Genomic DNA, 20,856 nt, shown 5'->3' with positions numbered 1-20,856 from the left:
AGCAACATGGGTGCTTTTACCTGCATGTATTTGGAGGCATTCCCGGGGCGGGCTTTGTTTGGGAAAGGCACTTACCTGGGGAGTTTTGAATAATCAAAATTAACCATGTATTTTTATTTTGAAAAATCTGCCCACAAAAAAGCAGGTGCTAATTTGTACAGCTTATTTTCCATGGAGACAATAATCAGAGCAAAATTACCCATGCAGGTTTGCTTTGATTATTTCAAGAAACCTATGGGTACAAATTTCTCAAAACGCATAGTACTTGATAATGAGTGGTAATATAATTGGTACGTAGGCTATTTATTGCTCTTATAGCAGTGTTGTTATTGCATTTGGAGCAAATGCTAGTTCCTTAATTCGGAAGAATCAGTACTATTCAATTCACTACAATTCACTTAGGGGTAGATTTTCAAAGGTTTACGCGCGTAACCCTTTAAAACCTACCCATGCACACCCGGAGCCTATTTTGCATAGGCTCGGCGGCGCGCGCAAGCCCTGGGACGCGCGTATGTCTCGGGGCTTTGAAAAGGGGCGGTCCGGGGGCGGGGCTGAGGGGGTGGGGCAGCAGTCCGGGGGCGGGTCCCAAGTCCTCTGGCACAGCGGATGTGCCGGGGGTTGGCGCGCCGGCAGCTGGCCGGCGCACGCAAGTTACACCTGCCAGAGGCAGGCATAACTCCTGCTATAAAGGTAGGGGGTTTTAGATAGGGCAGGGGGATGGGTTAGATAGGGGAAGGGAGGGGAAGGTGGGGGGGAGCAAAAGAAAAATTCCCTCCGAGGCCGCTCTGTATGTACAATGCTATTTAAAGGGGTAAATAGCATTATACCCACAGAAATGGTCATTGTCTTCCTTATTATTAAAACACCCTTTCATTGTAACTAGTCCTACAGTACCTGAATGTAATCTACTTTGAAGTGATTGATCAGTCATAAAAGGTGGCCTTCCCCGTTCCCTCCGATTTCGGAGCGGCCTCGGAGGGAACGGGGAAAGCCATCGGGCCTCCCCTAGGGCTCGACGCGCGCAAGGTGCACAAGTGTGCACCCCCTTGCGCGCGCCGACCCTGGATTTTATAACATGCGTGCAGCAGCGTGTGCATGTTATAAAATCGGGTGTACATTTGTGTGCGTATAAGATTAAAAATCAGCCCCTTATTCTAGAAAAAATGGCAAAACGAGGAAGGGAATGTTCTCTGGGATTAACCTCGAGCAATACAGTTTTACCGCTCCTCCTTTCTCACGTTGCCACCATCCACGGAACGGTCAGTGGCTGCAGCTGGTAGCCTTTCTCCTCCAGCAGTCTATATCCTTCCACTTGAATATACCTTTGATACCTTTCCCAGCTGTTTTTCCTACATAGTTCCCTCTCTTTTGCACTTGTTTACAGATTTTACCACAATGCCTTATCAGAAGAGTGTAAGGGTTAATTCTAGGGTTTGTAGGTTTTTTTTTTAAATTATAGTGTGTTGTTGTTTCCTGTTACCAAAATGGTCCCATTTTAAGGGCAAAGGCCCCCTGGTAGCAATTCCTCCAAGAGAACAGCTAATGGCTATGGGCTATGTCCAAATTAAAGTAATTTAAAAGAAACATTTCACAGCAGATCACAACTTCCATTTTTCTCCTTTTATTGTGAAAGATCTCAAAACAGAACCAGTGGCAGCCCCTAAAGCTGTTCTGAATCTCCAATCACTTACAATCAGTTATAAAAAACATACATTTCACTGAATACATATCAAAACCAGCCATCATCATGATGCCATGTCTTTAAGCATTTCCTTGCATCATATTCTAATGTTCAGTTGCTATGCCCCTAACCAATCATGGGGTGAGTCTACCATTCCCAGCCCAATCATCTATTTCCCAATTTACATCATAATGCCATAGCACACCCCACTACCAATCACCTTAGATCTTAAGGCCTTGTATCTCTTATCAACCATTTTAGGCCTCAAGGTCACGTATCCCTTATGCTCCATTTTGTAGATGGCATCATCTAGCCATGGATGTAGGCCAATACTGTAGTAGATTTGGACATATGTCTCAGACTATTAAAATTCATTTTTTTTAAAACTAGTCAGCAAATGACTCAGGGCAAAAGGATGGGCAGGATGTAATGGAATAATAATAATTAACTAATGAATCAGAGCTGTAAGGGAAACTGTGAGGCTTACGCCCTTGATTTAACTGTTTTTACTGAAATCACAGTACAAACACGTTCAACAGACACTGTATTGACCTACATCCATGGCTAGGAAACTTCTAACCACTACGGTGTCATTGATGTTTTAAAACAGCATTTTCTTGCAAAAAAATATATTCTATCCATTTTCCTCTTTGACCCTATAATTTTCTGGTGCTGCATCATTGCAGGTTGCTTCTATTTAATCTGCCTCTCTGCAGGTCTTCTTAGGTCTTCTGACTATATTTCAACAGAGCTTTTTGATTTTCTTCCTGCATTTATCATCTGTAGGTAATATTTACTGTGAGCCAACATCATTGTCCAGGCCCAGCAAGGCTTAAATAAACACGCTTTCTTAACATGTCCAGGTGATTACTGAGATTTAGAGGTTCTGTTTTTCAGGTTTACTAGGGGTAACTTGGAAGAATGTGTAATGACTGATGCTAGTGTTTTTTCAACCTCTACTTCTCATCCCCACCTAAAGTTTGATCTGGTAGCAGTGAAAGTAGTCGCATAATTTAAATGCGTTTCTGAGTAAACTTATATGCCTCTGCTATAGTTGACAATCAGAATAAGAGATAATCATTTGATGAGTTGGTCAGCCTCTAGCAACAAAAAGATGTAATGATGATAATCTGTAGAAATAGTTTCTTCAAATTGAAAAGAAGGTATCACCCATTTCTAAATATGTATATCATAAATAATGGTTATTAAAACTGTAATGAAAGAAGACAATTTAGGATGATAATAGAGTGTTGGCTTATTTAAGTTAAATTATATAAACCTTTTCACTTCAGCTTGGAAGCTGGTGATAGCTCAAGCTGTGCATATTGATATTAAAAATGATACCCCTTTAACTTCCAACAAGGGTCTTAACTGAAAATCCTTGATGCAGCAAGCGAAAAACAAACTCTGACCTAAACAAGAGCTGAGATGAAGGACTGTAGTATGAGCTCCCACTGGTTGGAATTAATTAGATTACTCATTTACTTCTGCAGTGTCTGACGTTAGAGATCAAGGTTTACCTTACATATGAGTTATTTGTTTATATCTACTTTTAGCCTCTGGCTATGCCCTGTATGTGTGCAAGAAGTAGTGTGTTTGAATCTAATGGAAATAAATAATAGGAATAATAAGGCACTACAATAGCTTCATTACTTTCTATTACTTTGTCCACCAAACCAATTTTGCAATCTGCCATCTAAATGGCAATTGAGAAAGATGGCAGACAGTGAACACATTTGTTTATTGAAATCTTTTAACAAAAAAAAAAGAAAAATTAGATTGGAAAACTCTGTTATCAGGTTGGGCTAGACAGGGTAGCAGGATACTTATTACGAATTTCAAAGTCAAACACATTTTTGCAAGGTTAGCCAGGTATTTACGAATACTAGTCAGGACTGAAGTGCATATTTTTTGTCCATGATTCTATCTCCATCTTGATGTTAAACCTGTGCAGTTTGCTGACTAGCAATTCAGACTCAAGTACCAAAGTGACAAGGAGAGAGAGAGAGAAGCAATCTAACAGTCTCTATATATCCCACTTCAAGAGGGGCACTTTTAATTTAGGGTGGGTTTTTTTTTTTTGGGGGGGGGAGGGCAGTGTTACAAGGGTCTACAGACCCTTGTGCCTTAAACAGACCAATGAAACATCACCATCCGCAAAACCCTTCCTGCGTTGAAAGGGTCCCTCTTACAGTGGGATATATAGAGAGTGTCAGATTGTCTCTTTAAAAAAGGCTCTCTCTCTCTCTCCCCCCCTCCCCCCTTCCTCCTTCCCTCCTCACCCCCCCAAAATCTCCAGACTTGCACCTCACCAGGACCGGTAATAAAGTTTGCAGGTAACATGGGCATGGTCAGCCTTGCAAAATTCGGGAGGCTTCCACGTGTATGTCTTGGCCCCGTTTCTACCTCCTGATTATCTACGTGCAGCCCACATACGCGTGTATGGGACCATTTTTGCGTGAGCAATGCTTTCAAAATCTACCTGTTACCCAATAAGTCTTGATTCTTTTGATGGAACTGCATATTTCATGGCAGTGGATGAGTGTGGGGGGGGGGGAAGTGGAATAGGAATTTGATTCAAACATCAACCAACACAGACCCTGACTTCCATGGTCTGGGGGGTACTGATGCACAGATATAAGTGAAAAAGCACAGGACCGCGTCTAAAGCCAAGTCCATAACCTAAAGATATCAGCTCATCACTGTTATGATGCTGGACATATGGCGAGCATAGAAGCTAGTGTTGGGGTAAGTTATTGAGACGTTATTAGCTCAGTTACTACGTCATATTTAAACAGCATGTTAATAAAGCTGCAAACTTGTGATTGAAAATAATATTGCTGCTAGCATGTTATTTCAAACTTAGTTGATCATGTCTTGAAAGTACTAGTGGAAAGCAGAGATAGGTAAGGATGTGCAACTGTTTTGAAGTGAAGAGAAAATCACAACAACACGCTTGTCTGTCGTTTCATTTTGTTTTCCGCAAAGAAAATGAAAGAAAAAAATCTACAAAATTTATTTCCCTTTAACTTTCATTTTGGAAAGTCAATGCCCCCCTACCCCCACACCCAAGGGCTGCCAAAACAGCAAAATTAACACATATATATATATATATATATTCCACGTGCCCTCAGAGGTCTACAACATAGGGATGAGCGATCCCTAGCCTGCCCTGCCAGGTCTCTGTTCAAAAATGGTGCCAGCTGGCCCTGAGCCTGGTGTCACTTTCTTGTACTGCTGGGTGGCGCCATTTTTGAACTGGCAGAGGAGGAGCAATTCCTGCCCTTTTGAATTTCACAGATGCCTCTCCCCCCCCCAAAAAAAAAAATGGGAGTAAGAGCCCTGGGGAGTGGGCTTATTGGAAAGGCCTAGGGAAGGAATCATTTATTTATTTATTTATTTAACAGTTTTATATACCGAAATTCTTGTAATGGTTTACAAATCAGTTCGGTTTACATTGAACAGAAACAGTGCTTCGGTAAATGAAAGCAATTACATGGAACATTAACAGAGCTTCAAATGTGAACAATTACAAAGAACTAATAATAAAATATCTTATTAACCAACAAACAAGCAGAAATAACCAACCAACAAGAAATAACAAACAAGATATAACAAGATATAACAAGATATAACAAGAAATAACCAACAAGAAATAACAAACAAGAAATAACCAACAAACAAGCAGAATAACATTTAACATTTGTACAGAAAAAATTTAGCTTTTATTCTTTCAAAGGTCTTATTTTTCTTCTCATGTTTATTTCTGTTTAGAGAATGAAACAAATTATAATAAGTATTGCATTAACCAAAACACAAATTTAAGAAATCAGAAAGGAAAAAAACCAAATCAAAACAGTCCAATTTTCCTTGCATGCCCCTAAAAGTAAGAGGCCCGGAGGTTATGACTTCCACATGTCTTACATGAGTAATAATGACTTTTTTTTTCTATAGGCACAGGATGGGGACAAGTGTTTTTCTGAGTAATTCTCAAGGACCTATGCCTAAGGTCTTTCAGCAAACACTTATTTGCTACTCTACATAATATGCAGGCGATGTTCACATTTAACAAGGTAACCCTGTTTTTATATATGAACATTTCTGTCTCCCTTATCTAACCACTGCATCAGGCTGAAATATTCTTGCCAGTGGTTTTAGGGAAATTCTGTCTTGCTAATAAGTGCCATGCATTGCCTTTATGCTTCAGAACTCTTGTTTACAGTAAACATATTATCAGCATATTTTCGGAATATATCATCTGTGCTCACTCGGGACAGCTGATTAGGATGGATGGAACCAAATCAACTCGCCAACTTCATCTCTCCCTAGAAAAGCACAGCGGCGGCCTGACCGTGGTGCGATGGGGGGAATGCAACTGTTTGCATGGGATCCCTAAAATGAGCTGATGAAGAAGTGCACACGCTGCCCAAGAAATAAAGCAGCCAGACATAACTTTTGCCCAGGCAGTAATTGGAAGATGGAAAATAGGGTAGCCAGGTACTTTCTTAAATGCCATGATGGAAATGAAAGGTTCTTCCCCCCCATTTGTGGGAGCTGAGAGTGTCCCTGACGGAGGAAGAGGTGACAACAGAATGGCTGTTAATACCAGGAATTGTTTGGCTTGTACCATCTGTAAGCAAAGCTCCTTTATGGCTTTAATGAAGAAGCTGTATTACAGCTTTTCCATAAACGAAAAGTTAATTCGAGGTTAAGATACTAAGGGGTAGATTTTGAAAGGGTTACGTGCGTAAGATATGCGCGTAACCCCAGAAAAGCTGCCCCAAGCTGCCCCTGCACGCGTCGAGCTTATCTTGCACAGGCTCGGCAGCGCGCGCAAGCCTCGGGATGCGCGTAAGTCCCAGGGCTTCGAAAAAGGGGCGGGAAGGGGGCAGGTCTGGGGGCGTGGCAGCAGGCCAGTGGCGGGTCTGGGGGTCAGGGGTGGTCCGGGGGCATGGTGGAGGTTTGGGGGTGGTCCGGGGGACGGTCCCGAGTCCTCCGGCCCAGTGGCCTGTGCCAGGGGATGGCACGCCGGCGCGCACAAGTTGCGCCTGCCTTGGGCAGGCGTAACTTCTGAAACAAAGGTAGGGGGGATCTAGTTAGGGCTAGGGGGTGGGTTAGATAGGGAAAGGGAGGGGAACGTGGGGGAACGGAGGCAGCCTGCGTGGCTTGGTGCATGCAAGTTGCACAATTGTGCACCCCCTTGTGCGCGCCGACCCTGGATTTTATAACATGCGCGCGGCAGCGCGCGCATGTAATAAAATCGGGCGTAGATTTGTTTGCGCCGGGTTGCGTGAACGAATCTCGCAGGTTTTAAAATCTGCCCCTAACATTTTAAAGTTATTGCTATGGTTAGCACTCAATTTCAGAAAAATTCCTTTTGTTTTTGAGCGCTCCCAAACCACGTTTAAAATGAATGCACATCTCTATCAAGAATTAGACACTATTAAAGTGCAGGCATGTATTCAACAAACTTTTTTATCTGGCCATGAAGAAAGAATAAAAATGCTGGACGCTAAAGACCTGTGTATCCACAATTTTAAAACAGCTAGTATTCTGGATTGAATGAATATGCAAAGATGCATAGATTCCTGGGAAATAGATCTCGATGTTTAAATTTGTGCCTTTTGAATTTCCCGCATACTTCATATACTTCAAATATTATTATTGAAGTATATGAAGGAAATTCTAGGTCTTGCTGATGAGCCCCATCCTAGTGTCCTTAAACCTTGCTCTGTATTGAATATTGCCTCTAGGAATGATGTTGCTGTTACTATTTCTGATCAGACATGTTCTTTCAATTTAACTAATTTCCTTGAACAGTCCAATGACTTAGTCAGTGATCGCGCTGCTCTCCTGATCTCTTGCTGCACTGAGTGATAAGACATTGGTTATGAGATTATTTTTCTTGAAAAAGGATGCTATCTTTACATGGCAAAAAAAACAGCATAATTCCAGATGTTTCTAGGCAGATACAGATTAGACGTAAGTCTTTTCTTTGGTATAGAAATACTGTTGTGAGTTTAGGTGGGGAATTTTTTCTTTATAATCCTGCTAAGTGGGTAATTAAAATTGATAGTAATAAGTATCTCTTTTTTGAGCTCGACCAATTGAAGAAGTTGGTGGCTGGTAGTCTAGTACAGAATGCCACTTCTATTCAAGAGCCTATTTAATTTAGCAGATTTGTGATAATTATTGGTATTTTTCAGACATTTCAAAAATGTTTTACGGGCCTCGTATTGTGGACTTGTATAAGGGTAGTTTAATGCTTTCTTAAATCCCTTTGTATAATGTATAATTATTTTTTCCCTTTTTTGCTGGGAGCTTTACTTTGCTTGCTTCTGAATATTTCGTAATTTATAAATTAAAAAAATTATTACGAGCATTGTAAGCACCTAATCACTAGGAACTGCTACCGCACTCAGTTATAATTAATATGGTAATTAGATATCTGAGCCTTAAAAATCTATGGTAAGAATTTTGGGAGCCGTTTTTGTGAAACAGAATCACAAGGCAAGCATTTGAGTAATTTGATTGTATTTGGCAGGGGTGCAACAAGTTTCTCCTCCAGATAAATGATATGATGTACCAAGACCTTTGCTTGACGTGAAGTTGCTGGATGTGCTGCAGCTCGGCCCTGGCACAGGACCAGGTTCATATTGCTAATGGCAGAACACTTTAATCAAATCTGCCTAAATAAAGACATTTTCTTCATCTGTCAGCAGATGTTAAGTATAACAGGTGGGCAAGGAGAGCAGCTGTTCCATTGTTTGTGAGCTCCAGCTACTTATAATTTATTGTAGACTCCGGGAAAAAAAAAATATGAAAGTGAATTATTATTTGCTGCAAGATGAAACTTCGGTAGCAATGGAAATCAATTAGCATACAAGATGATGTATTAGACTGGAGGAGCCTACTGTCAGTAGACAATAAAGGTGTTCCAAGTGTCTGCAGGCAGGTCACCAAATGGAGCTTTGGAAAAAAGAAAAAGAGAAAATCCCGGAGACAGAGGAGGCCTCTGGAAATTGTCTTGCACTCAGGGAGCTACAGGAAATTACAGAAAGTCGTATATTGATATATTAGTGCCTCGGGTGGAAGCTCTTCCACCACCGACGAATTAAAGAGCGGTACATAGCAAGTTACGTCTACCATTTATCAAGCCTAAGGAACACATATTTTAACCTGAACAGTCTCAAAACATCAATATGTACATTCGAAAGTCATTTTCCAAATCCAAAGATAGATATTCATTTCACAAAGAACATGTCGCTTTCAAATTTCAACAAGGGATTCCCAGTGGTTTGGTAGCCGTTATCTTCTCGTGCTTAGCATGTCTGATTGTAAATGTAAATATACTCCCCTGGGTATTGCTGTTGCATCCCAAGGCCTGTGAATGCGGCCTTTGCCTAGCCCCGGGAACGAAGCTCTGAGCCCAAGCCCGCCACGTGCCAGCATGCGGTGCTGCCACCGAGCTGGCCCCTACTGGTCAAATTGTCTTTTCACCGACAAATGCACGGGTTTAAATTAGGCTCATTGCAGCAAACTCAAAAAGGGGTTGAATTACAGCACCTGCTTGAAATTTGTTAGCAGTAGCACCAGTAGTCAAGGATTCGATAGGTACATCTTTCATCTTCGTTCATAATTAAATTACTTTTGAAAAACATACAGAAAATCCTCTCTAAAAGCTTAAACCTAAGTAGAGTCCTTCACTTTATTTTAAACTGATTTTCACCCACAAATTCCCAGATGAGTCCAGGGATGACAATCAGTTGAAACCAATCCCCCCTCCCCCTCATACCCACACACAATTTCAGTCTTATTAAAGAGCAGCTCCAGAGCTCCGGATGCATTTCAAAGCCTCCCTTCGCTTCTGGAAATCAATGCGGGCCAAAGTGCGTTCCGCGTTTCAAGTCCTGCCTGCCAGCAGCAAAAGCCTTCTCCCTTCAGTGCCACTGAGGTGGGATTTCAAATCGCGCTCCATCCACCCCCCCCCCCCCCACCACCCCAACCAGCCACGGCGCCCGCTGTCTGATGCGGAGGTGTTCCAAGCCCCACTCCCCTCCCCCCAAGAAGCCAGGGTTGCCAACTTTTCCATGGTACAGGACCGGACATTTGGGTGGGGGAGTGGGAGCCTGGCTGGCTGGCTGCAGGTGACCCCCTCCCCCCTTTTTCACTTTCATATCAAACGATGATTTTTTTTCTAGGCAGTGTGCCTGCCTGTGTTTGGGGCTTGGTTCAACTCTTCTCTTCCTCTGAGACTTCTGGGAGGACAGCTCGAAATAGCAACAAGTATGGCAATCTACGGGAGAGGCAGAGGAGGAGGAGAGTCATACCAAGCCCCGGAAACAGGCAGGCGATTGGAGCACTACCGGGCTGCCTTCACTGATTGGTCCCTGGCCTTGCCTGACCGGGTTTTGCAGTGTCCGGTTGCCCTTGTAACCGGACACCGTACAACAGGCCGCGAAACTGGGCTGTCCGGTCAAAAACCGAGCAGTTGGTCACCCTTACAAGCAGCCAAAGTACCTGGTTCTGCCGCTACGGCATGTGTCGTGGGCCCAGGAACTTCCCAGCAGGCTCTCTGGCCCTGCCACCGCCAAAGCAGGTGCGGTTCTGCAGCGCGCAGGAGCCACAGCAAGGCAATGACGGTGAAGGAGGAAGGAGGAGGAGCCTGGCATCACCACTGATAAGGATGAATGGTGTTTCATTGGGGGTAGATGGTGAGGAACGATTCTTAGTGGGGGTAAGGGCATAAAAAGGACATTCTGAGCAGGAGCTGGGGGTAGAAGGGTGATTCTAATGATTGGGTGGGTGTCCACCAATATTTACCCAGCAAAATGAGTAATTTTTTTCCACTTTCTCCTGATAAATTCCAGGGAAAAATAAAAAAACAAAAATGAAGGTCCCTAAACATAAAGAAATAAGATTTGAAATTGATGAGAATGAAGATCATAGCAGGATATGGGCTAATGTCTGATTTTTGCTATGTTTTGGGTGATTTTAGACTCCAAACCCACCCATCAACATCACAGCTACTTTTTAAAATATATCCCAGCTGTGGGTGAAGATTGGGACACTATGGAATGATAGTCACTTATTCTGGGGAAAAGGGAATTCAGAAGGAATTCAGGGTGGGGCCCATGACGGTATTCATTAAGGGGGTGATTGTCCTAGGAAGGATAACTTTATAACATGTGTGAACACCCCTGTAGAAGCATAAATCTGCCCAACAAACATGTTCACTTTGAAAAATTCACTGCGTGTATTTTAAACATAGCTGCATAGGTTTTGACTTATCCAGCTAAATGGCGACAAATATCCAGCTAAGTAGCACTGTGGGGACATGTCTAGCTAAACAGAGCTGTCTAAGACTTATCTGGCTAAGCAAGATAGCGGAATAAGTAAAAGAAAAATGCTATTTGGATGGATAGGTAAGATAAAGGATACCTAGCATTTGCAAACATCTGAAAAAATGGCAGACATCTGCTCTGCTTGTGTATTTGTGCTCCGAATGTTAATCATTTACATGAGGACATTTAACTCACGTATTTTCCTTAGCACTTGTCAGCTTTTATACAGGTAAATTGTCAAATATCATTTCATGCGCATGTGAATGAAATTACCAGTTTAACCAATTGGTGGAGTTACCACCCAACATAAGAACATAAGAACTTGCCATGCTGGGTCAGACCAAGGGTCCATCAAGCCCAGCATCCTGTTTCCAACAGAGGCCAAGCCAGGCCACAAGAACCTGGCAATTATCCAAACACTAAGAAGATCCCATGCTACTGATGCAATTAATAGCAGTGGCTATTCCCTAAGTAAATTTGATTAATAGCCGTTAATGGACTTCTCCTCCAAGAAATTATCCAAACCTTTTTTGAACCCAACTACACTAAATGCTCTAACCACATCCTCTGGCAACAAATTCAGAGCTTTATTGTACGTTGAGTGAAAAAGAATTTTCTTCGATTAGTCTTAAATGTGCTACTTGCTAACTTCATGGAATGCCCCCTAGTCCTTCTATTATTTGAAAGTGTACATAACCGATTCACATCTACTCGTTCAAGACCTCTCATGATCTTAAAGACCTCTATCATATACCCCCTCAGCCATCTCTTCTCCAAGCTGAACAGCCCTAACCTCTTTAGTCTTTCCTCATAGGGGAGCTGTTCCATCCCCTTTATCATTTTGGTTGCCCTTCTCTGTATCTTCTCCATCACAACTATATCTTTTTTGAGATGCAGCGACCAGAATTGTGCACAGTATTCAAGGTGCGGTCTCACCATGGAGTGATACAGAGGCTTTATGACATTTTCCGTTTTATTAACCATTCCCTTCCTAATAATTCCTAACATTCTGTTTGCTTTTTTGACTGCTGCAGCACACTGAGCCGATGATTTTAAAGTATTATCCACTATGATGCCTAGATCTATTTCCTGGGTGGTAGCTCCTAAAAAGAACCTAACATCGTGTAACTACAGCAAGGGTTATTTTTCCCTATATGCAACACCTTGCTCTTGTCCACATAAAATTTCATCTGCCATTTAGATGCCCATTCTTACAGTCTTGCAAGGTCCTCCTGTAATGTATCACAATCCGCTTGTGATTTAACTACTCTGAATAATTTTGTGTCATCTGCAAATTTGATAACATCACTTGTCCTATTCTTTTCCAGATCATTTATATATATATTGAAAAGCACCAGTCCAAGTACAGATCCCTGAGGCAGTCCACTGTTTACCTTTTTCCAGTGAGAAAATTGACCATTTAATCCTACTCTCTGTTTCCTGTCTTTTAACCAGTTGGTAATCCATGAAAGGACATCGCCTCCTATCCCATGACTTTTTAGTTTTCCTAGAAGCCTCTCATGAGTGACTTTGTCAAACGCCTTCTGAAAATCCAAATACACTACATCTACTGGTTCACCTTTATCCACATGTTTATTAACCCCTTCAAAAAATGAAGCAGATTTGTTAGGCAAGACTTCCCTTGGGTAAATCCATGTTGACTGTGTTCCATTACCATGTCTTTCTATATGCTCTACGATTTTGATCTGGGCGTCATAGTGGATAACACATTGAAATCATCAGTTCAGTATGCTGCGGCAGTCAAGAAAGCAAACAGAATGTTGGGAATTATTAGAAAGGTAATGCTTAATAAAATGTAAAATGTCATAATGCCTCTGTATCGTTCCATGGTGAGACCACACCTTGAATATTGTGTACAATTCTGGTCGCCACATCTCAAAAAAGATATAATTGCAATGGAGAAGGTACAGAGAAGGGCGACCAAAATGATAAGAGGAATGGAACAGCTCCCCTATGAGGAACGGCTGAAGAGGTTAGGGCTTTTCAGCTTGGAGAAGAGACGGCTGAGGGGGGGATATGATAGAGATGTTTAAAATCATGAGAGGTCTAGAATGGGTTAATGTGAAACAGTTATTTACTCTTTCGGATAATAGAAAGACTAGGGGGCACTCCATGAAGTTAGCATGTGGCACATTTAAAACTAATCGGAGAAAGTTCTTTTTCACTCAATGCACAATTAAACTCTGGAATTTGTTGCCAGAGGATGTGGTTAGTGCAGTTAGTGTAGCTGTATTTAAAAAAGGATTGGATATGTTCTTGGAGGAGAAGTCCATTACCTGCTATTAAGTTCACTTAGAGAATAGCCACTGCCATTAGCAATGGTTACATGGAACAGACTTAGTTTTTGGGTACTTGCCAGGTTCTTATGGCCTGGATTGGCCACTGTTGGAAACAGGATGCTGGGCTTGATGGACCCTTGGTCTGACCCAATATGGCATGTTCTTATGTTCTTAAGTGTGCACACTTTGCATGCCCAGTATAAAGCCTTCTTTTCTTATTGGGCACAGAAAAAAAGTTTAGTGCATTCCATGTTTAGTGGCATATGCAGTAACATGCATAGTAATGGCCTTACTTGCATGCTAAATAGAGCTTGCTATGCAAAACGTCTTTAATGTGCATATTTTTACCATATGCATGATAATAAAACAGTTTGCATGAATTGTAATGCTTTGGTATCAAAATGTTTTCTACAGAGCTTAGACTGAGCAATGGTAGTGGAAACTGGTAATGTCAGTTAAGAATCTAGGTCATATTTATATTTTATTATTCCATGTCATTGATATTTTTGGGATGCCTTGCTCTCAATAAAAGAATCATTATTCTTGATATAGCACATTTGGTATTAATTTCTGACTTGACCATATTATAATACAGGGGACTTCATTTCAAAATTAAGGTATTTATTTGTGTTTATAAATGATTTGTAGCTGTGAGGACAGACTTTTGCTTTTGTCATTTAAATTAAGATTAGTTCTTTTAATGTAGAAGCAAAAGGTAATCTGAATGCAAATGTCCACATGGATTTATTTAGACTGCTTTTGGATGATTTTGCTTGCCGTTCTTTTGCAAGATTTCTATAATTAATGCGAATAGCTGGGATGGATGTACCATGGTTGCTATGGTGACATATTATGCTGCCAGTTCATTGGTGGGACAGAGGTGCTTGGGGACTGCATGTGGGATTTGAAAAGGATTAAGACTGAATCCTGGGCATCATCTGAAAGGCTCAAATGTCGACTGGTCCTAGGAAAAAAGTTGTTATTGTGGATCTCTGCCTTGGGTGCCTGAAAGGCTGCAGTGGAAGGGGACTTTATTGATGAAAGCTCTGCAGCTTCAGATTATTATACAAGATGTATACCCTGACCCAAAAGAAGTATAATCTGCAGTAAAAGTTGTCATATCATTTTAAATCCATTATGCATACTCGTTATGCTGATTTTAGCTGCTAATTTACGTATTTAGGCCACAACGAACAACTGAGGCATTAGTACTACACTGAAAGTTTGAAATTGGCACTACAAATTATATACTGCAGAGTACTGTGCTTTGCACTGGCAGTACATAAAATTAACCAACTTATCATAGTTAATGTAATTTATCTGAAGCTGACTCCAAAAAAAGAGATACAATACATGGTGTTTGAATGCGAGAATGTTTACCATGTTTAATTATGAGGGGGGAAACCAGACTGCTATGACATTTTGAGTTATTCAAAATATCGCAGTTAATGAATATCTCTTTGCTAGCCACTCAGGCTAGGCTTTTAATGGAGACTTGAAATAGTGAAGCAGGTGTTTGTTTTCTCTTTTTGACATTCATTTGGATCAGATTCTGAGTAGCTTCTGACTCAGCATAACTCAAGTACCTGGAAGTGCATTGTTTAACGAGTCTTGTTCAATTGCAACTACTGGCTTCAATGAAAGGCAGAGAAAGGGCCTGATGTAATAAAAACCTGAATGAAAAACGTGAGCTGGGTTTTAGCTCATTTTTCTTTATTAATGTGGTAAAAGTAAGGACGGTAACTTTCAAACTGGAACGTGCGCGCACGTTTGCCCGCCTACCTTGGCCGTGCACCCAGGTGCACGGCCATTTATAACATCCACGCGCATATGCACGCATTTTATAAAATAGCCTGGCCATGCGCTCATGTGTGCCAAATTTTAAGTGGGTGAGGGAATGTGCTGAAAATCCCATTTCTACTACGTAAATCGGGGAATTTTAAAAGGGGGTGCATGCTGATGCCATTCCCAGTTTAACCAGTTTGTCCCTAGTTCACCCAATTAAGAGAGAGACGTAGGTCTTCCAAAAAGTCCCCACCCCCGAGTTTGATAGCCTTCATTCTCCCTAGTTAGTCCCAACCCTTAAAAATTCTGCAGATCTGCCTGTTTTTCTTTAAATTTGAACTTTCATGGCATCCATAGCAGAAGTAAAATTATGCAGAAGGAGTCCTCATCGTGTGCCAGGTTACACAGAAACATAGTGAAGACAAAGAGAATCGGACAATCAAAAGAAGCCCTTTATTAAAATGCCCGACTCTGGCCGAGTTTCGCTCTTTACATAGAGCTGCCTCAGGGGCAATTAGATTGGCTGGACTTAAAATATGCCTGCAGGGCTGATGTCACAATGTCCCAGTATCATACAAGGACATAAATTTGTGCAGGGGTTGATATTATTATTATTATTATTATTTATTTCTTTTATATACCGACATTCAATCGAGATATCACATCGGTTTCCAGATAACCATTATCCTGTTCTGTCAAGAGAACTGTCAATAGTCTATTTCATCGATTCGATCTCGCTGCGGAATGTACCTAGGTACATTCCGCAGAACAGGATAATACCAACCCCTGCACAAATTTATGTCCATGTATGATACTGGGACATTGTGACATCAGCCCTGCAGGCATATTTTAAGTCCAGCCAATCTAATTGCCCCTGAGGCAGCTCTATGTAAAGAGCGAAACTCGGCCAGAGTCGGGCATTTTAATAAAGGGCTTCTTTTGATCGTCCGATTCTCTTTGTCTTCACTGTAACACAGCCAACTGGATTGGCTTCCGCTTTTTTTTTTGGGTCCTACACAGAAACATAGAAATGATGGCAGAGAAGGACCAACTGATCCACTCAGTCTGCCCAGCAAGCTTATGCCAGTATCTGCTGCACTGTGCAGGTTACCCTCATGCTTATCAGTTTCCCAGACTGTAAAAGTCAGGGCCCTCGGATGCTGTCCAAATCCAATTTTCCCTAAACCCTGCCATGGAATCAGAGAGCAATGATGGAGCTGGCCAAAAGTAGCAGGCTTACAGGCCGATGCAATATATGGACACACTAAAACAGTGTGTCCAAACTTGGCACCCGCATTTTCAACGCGCACAGACTCTTCTCCTGGGCGCTCGATGCTGTATTTAATTAAAAAACAAATGAAAAGAGTGCCCAAAAAGCGCCAGGTGGTCAAAAAAGAGCATCCTTAGCGTTACCTATTTTATAGCATAGGACGTCCATACACATACCTGGGAACTCTCTGGCTTTAGCCTTGAGACTCTGGAAATTTAGACAAATTTCCGGGTCTCCGGTCAGGACAATAAAATCTCTGGGCTGCCGCTATTTCCGCACCTCTCATGGCACACGTGCTGGAGCCACTGTATTTCTGTGCATGCGCACCCTGAAAAGCTTGGGGGAGAGAGAGAGAGGGAAAGAGAGAGAGAGAGAACAAACTATAAGAAGGCAAACAGGATGACTCTATATACACCACAGTAAGAGCACACTTTCAACAGGGTGGGTGGGTCGGGCAGCGTTTCATTGGTCTGCCTGCTGAACTGATGATTAATATTAAATTTTGATACTGATTATATTGATTGAATAATAGTGAATTGAATAATAGTGATGAATTGGTGATTAAAACAATGATTATGAATATATGAATGATAATTAATGATGGTGATAAACATACCGGGAACTCTCCGGATTTTGCCCGGAGACTCCGGAATGCTAACAGAATTACCGGGTCTCCGGGCCAACACCAGAAATCTCCGGGTGCTGCAGCAAAACCAATCTGCTTGGACCCGAAAAGAAGAAAGGAACGTCATTGGTCTTGCGTGGCTGAAAAAGGAGGAGCTCGACAGTGATTTCTACCATCTCCGGACCTTTTAAACTCTTAATTTCGCTTCCTCGTGACACCACCTGCTCCTGCACAGCCTGTTTCCTGTATCCAGCCACCTGCCCGCCCCATCCTGTTTGCCTTGGCCAATCGACATTGCGATTTCCTGCCCGTGCATCAAACGAGGAGTAAAAAACAAGCAGCGCCCACTTCCGCAGCACAGGAGGAGAAGGAAGAGGCTGCTGCTGCTCCAGGAGCCCAGGTTAGAGTCTGCTGTTGCTAGTGTATTTTAAAAGGGGGAGGAGAGAGAATGAATGAGCAGGTCTCTGAGAGAGTGTGTGAGTGTGTATTTGTGTAGGAAGAAGAGATCTGAGTGTATGTAGGAGACTAGGAGAGAGCTGAGTGCAAGTGAGCATAGGTGTGAAAGTGAGTGGGCATGTATGTATGGAAGAGGGAGAGACGTGAGGGAGTGTGTGTGTGTTGGTGGGAGAATGGCAGAAGTAAAGGTGTAAATGGACATGTGAGAATATGAGAATTCAGGTTCAGATTCAGATTCAAAATGGCACCCGTATGACATAGTGAGGGCAAAGGTAGCGCCGGCGCCATTTTGAAGATTGGCAATATGGCCCGTGTGCAGGAGGTCGCTCCCGGACCTCCGCTGGACTTTTGGCAAGTCTTGTGGGGGTCAGGAGGCCCACCCCAAGCTGGCCAAAAGTCCCTGGGGGTCCAGCGGGGGTCCGGGGCGATCTCCAGCAGGCGTGACGTCGGGAGCCAGGAAACAAAATGGCGCCGGCGCTACCTTTGCCCTGTCACATGATAAGGGCAAAGGGCCACCGGCGCCATTTCTCAACGCAGTCATGGCTAGAGAGAGAGGGAGATCGCGTCAGGACCCCCCCACTGGACCCCAGGTAATTTAAAACATTTTGGGGGGGTTCAGGAGGGTGGGGGATTTCTTTTAAAGGTTCGGGGTGGGTTTTAGGGGTTTTTTGGTGTGCCGGTTTTCCCGCCCTCCCCCGATTTACGATTTTTAACGATATTTTAAAAAACAACAACACGACAATAAGATTTCCCTCCCCCCCCAGCCAAAATCGATCGTTAAGACGGTCGATCACACGATTCACACCTCTAGTAGTTACTACCCTTAACAGAATGCATGGGGGTAACCTGTATGTAGTGGTAGTTACTACCCTTAACAGAAGGCATGGGGGTAACCTGTATGGAGTGGTAGTTACTACCCTTAACAGAAAGCATGAGGGTAACCTGCATGGAGTGGTAGTTACTATCCTTAACAGAAAGCATGGGGGTAATTTGTATGGAGTGGCAATTACCACCCTTAACAAAAAGTATGGGAAGGGGGGATAAACTGTATGGAGTGGCAGACACTACTCTTAACAGAAAGCATGAGGATAACCTGCACTGAGCGGCAGTTACTACCTAAAAAACCCTAAAGCAAGCTTGTTGGGTAGACTGAATGAACCATTGGTCTTTATCTGTCCTCTTGTACTATCGGGCCGATACAGTAAAGTGCGCTTCGGCGGAGCGCACTCTTAGCCTGCGTTTGGCCGCGCGTTTTCAACGTGCTATTTTTACCCCTTATACAGTAAGGGGTAATAGCGCGTCAAAAACGCGCGGCCAACCCCCCCGAAACTAATAGCGCCCGCAACATGCAAATGCATGATGATGGGCCTATTAGTTATTCCCATGTGATACAGAAAGTAAAATGTGCAGCCAAGCCGCCCATTTTACTTTCAGAAAACGCCTGCCAAAGGTGGGCTGCTGATGGTGAGGGACCTGGCCTCACCTCAGTCCAAGGGCCAACCAATGTAACAATACCTCTGGGGCAGTACAGCAAAACTAAATTTGGGATTTTTAGCTCATTTTTTCCAAAATATGCTCAAGGCAGCTTACAATATTATTAATATTCAGGTACAATAAGTCCCTGTTTCCAAGGTTTTTGTCTAAGTGGGTAATTAATGCAATGGAAGATAAAGTAACCTGCCCGAGGTCACATGGATTGTCAACGGTATTTGAACACTGGTTTGACTGGTTTCCCAGTCCATTGTTTTTATCATTAGACCCTTCTCAAACCATATATAGAGACCCTCTTGTCTCCATTAGGTGACCATAGATCCCTGCCCTTAGACAGAGAGCAGTAAGGGAGATATCACGATCCGTCTGAGGTGATTGGATCCTTGTTTAGAAGGAAGGGTCAAGTCAGTGAGTGATATGGTCTTTTGAGTTGACTTTGACAGAATGAGCTGTTTTTGTTCTCCCTGTCAATGTTTAGTCCTACCCACCTAACCTAGGATTTTAGAAAAAGAGGGGATTATTTTCAGTGCACTTCCTGACTGTGACAATCTTCCTCAGAATTTGAGAAGATACGTTTGCTGGACTTTGAATGCTTTTGGATTTTTTTTTTGTCTGAGGGTGAGTCCCTGGTTCAGCCCTAGTAAGGGACAGGCTCCTGATCCAGAGGCCAGGTTGCAGAAGAGCTAGCAGGCCCACTCCATCACAGTAAGAGGTTACAGTGATTACTTTCACCATGTGGACATGCTGGGACTGAGAAAAGTGGGTTTTTTTCCCTTCGATGTTGTGAGGAGGCTCAGAACCACCCCTCCACATGGTTGGAGCAGGGCTGTAATAGCCAGGTTCTGTTTCAATTCATACCTCTCCTCAAGAGATGACATTGTCGGAGGAGACAGTCTAGAAGAAGCAGAATCATTTTGGAAATTGCAACTGGATCTCTACTCTGGGGAACACAGGATGCAGCCTGGGGACTTCCAGACTCTACTGGCAGTCAGGTACTCATTTTTGGGGTTTAAGGGATCCTCCCATTGGGATTTCCATGCCAGGCTGGGACTCTTGCCCATTTCAGACACAGGAAGGGATAAGCAACCTCCCAGAGAGTAGTACCTGGGATGCAGAGGTCAGTGGGAGAGTCCACCTTGTAAATACTCAGTTGGAATACAGATGTACTGTGGAAATATTTATCTACATGATTGGTCTTTTATTAATTCAGAAAAATCAAAGTACATTTTAATTTGAACATGCACATGGTGTCCTGTGTGTTCCTGTAGCACTAACACCAGTAAAGTGGATGGCAACACATTGCCAGAGAGGTTTCACTACACTGCCTGGGCCTAGAATTTTATCCTTCTCCCTACAAACAAAGAACCCATTCCTTGGGATACTGAAATTTGAGGACATGACAGAAGAAGCATCCCGCCATCCCCTGACATAATTTTATTTTGTGGAACCTCAAAATACCATCAAAATCCCCTACTACTAAACTCAATATACCATTTTAGTAGCACAGGAATTACAGATTACTAAACCAAGAAATGTTCAGTTATATAAATATGGCCCTAATAACTAAAGGGCATCTTTGAATAACTGAATGTTTTTTTTACCATTTTATGCTTAAAGGAGAAACCTTTCATCATTATCTCTTTATCATACTAATTAATGTGTCTCCACTGTAGAGCTCTGGGACTTTTGTCAGATCCTTCAATTTAGTGCTCTTGTATGAAAGCCCCACATCGTGTTTTGCACATACAATTTTCTCATCAAATTGTTTTTACCATCTCGAATTTGCAAGAAATGATAGCCTTGGTCAAAGCTTTGCTATGTCGATACTGGATGAACCAACAGACTCATAGGTTTCTTTTTACTTCTGTCCCTAATTGTTTTAATAAAATTCTAATTTGGCAATT

This window comes from Rhinatrema bivittatum, chromosome 6 (genome assembly GCF_901001135.1).
Source record: "Rhinatrema bivittatum chromosome 6, aRhiBiv1.1, whole genome shotgun sequence".
Taxonomy (NCBI): domain Eukaryota; kingdom Metazoa; phylum Chordata; class Amphibia; order Gymnophiona; family Rhinatrematidae; genus Rhinatrema; species Rhinatrema bivittatum.
This window is presented reverse-complemented; position numbering follows the sequence as displayed.